Raw genomic sequence first — 507 nt, 5'->3', positions numbered from 1 at the left:
GAAATTATTTTATTATTTTTTATTTATATTAATTATTAAATAAAAAATTATTTTAGGAATCAATAAAATAATTTATAAAAAAATTAAAAATTTTATATAAAATAGAAAAAATTTTAAAAATTTTGATGGGGCCATGGCCCCTTCTCCAACGAGGCTCCGCCCCTGCCTATACTTCCTTTCAGAAAAAAAAAAAATATATATATATATATATATATATATATCCACAGATAGATTAATCACTTTAAGTAAGCTCAAGTGACATTCATATCTTTTTCCACAGAAAATAGCTTACCTAAAAGGAGTCATTTATTTAATAATTCCCACTAATTTTGGATATTAATTTAGCATCTCGCATTAGCAGTTGTCAAACACACCAGACTGGTCCAATGCGTGACATTGAATCCCCGGCAGCAATCTAGCCTCTAGAGGCTTGAAAATTTTCTGGCTATGGCCATAATAATATATAAAAATTGCCCCTACTAAGTGCTTATTCTACCTTTGGTTATA

The sequence above is a fragment of the Theobroma umbraticum genome, unplaced genomic scaffold (assembly GCF_002168275.2).
Source record: "Theobroma umbraticum cultivar Fairchild unplaced genomic scaffold, ASM216827v3 scaffold_2584.0, whole genome shotgun sequence".
Lineage (NCBI taxonomy): Eukaryota > Viridiplantae > Streptophyta > Magnoliopsida > Malvales > Malvaceae > Theobroma > Theobroma umbraticum.
This window is presented reverse-complemented; position numbering follows the sequence as displayed.